The sequence below is a fragment of the Pteropus vampyrus genome, unplaced genomic scaffold (assembly GCF_000151845.1).
Source record: "Pteropus vampyrus isolate Shadow unplaced genomic scaffold, Pvam_2.0 Scaffold174, whole genome shotgun sequence".
NCBI lineage: Eukaryota > Metazoa > Chordata > Mammalia > Chiroptera > Pteropodidae > Pteropus > Pteropus vampyrus.
This window is the reverse complement of record NW_011888955.1, coordinates 70,573-71,213: the sequence shown is the minus strand read 5'-3', so window position 1 is coordinate 71,213 and position 641 is coordinate 70,573. Positions and strand designations below refer to the sequence as shown.

Genomic DNA, 641 nt, shown 5'->3' with positions numbered 1-641 from the left:
AGGGCACTGGATTCTGCCCAGTCACGGTGGTCAGAGGCCAGAGGAGGCGCCAGACGTGGAGTCTGTGTCCGGTCAGAACACTTCTGTGGAGAGGGGGCCACCGTAGACCACCACAGGCCCCGGCGGCCCCCCGACCTCTTGGCTTCACGGGTCCCTTCCCCCTCCTTCAGCGCCCTGCTGACCGATCCGTCTGAACCCGCAGGGCCCGGGACACGCCCGGCAGAGCCTCAGGGCGGAGAACCCCAGGGTTCTGGGCTGCAGGGGCCCCCCGTCCCTGTTCAGGCCGGCAGGTCACTTCCCCAGCCCACCTGCCCCGGGCGGACGGAAGCACCTGCTGTCGCTCGGCTGCGCCTGGGCCGGAGGAGCAGCCCTGCCGGCCGTCTGAGGAGACGGCGGGGTGGTGGGCAGAGCGCGACCGGGACCAGGTGGCCGCACCGGGCCCTCGGGAGCAGGGGCCGGCGTGCAGCGGGAAGAGACGCCGGTGTCCCAGGGGACGTAGAGGGTGGCGAGCAGACAGCTTGTCACGGGCTGCGTCAGCAGGATTTCGCTGAGCCTGAAGGCTGTGTTTCCCCCAGACGTAAACGTAGAAGGGGAATTAAAAAATAATACTCAAGTATTCAAAAGAATGACAACGTAGAAAA

At 66.6% G+C, this 641-nt stretch overlaps 1 long non-coding RNA gene across 1 annotated transcript in view; it reads left to right on the top strand.

The window, feature by feature from the left end:
* Positions 1–641, top strand: part of LOC111746081 — a 15,410-nt gene that overhangs the window by 4,572 nt on the left and 10,197 nt on the right. The gene's annotated exons all lie outside the window — the stretch shown is intronic.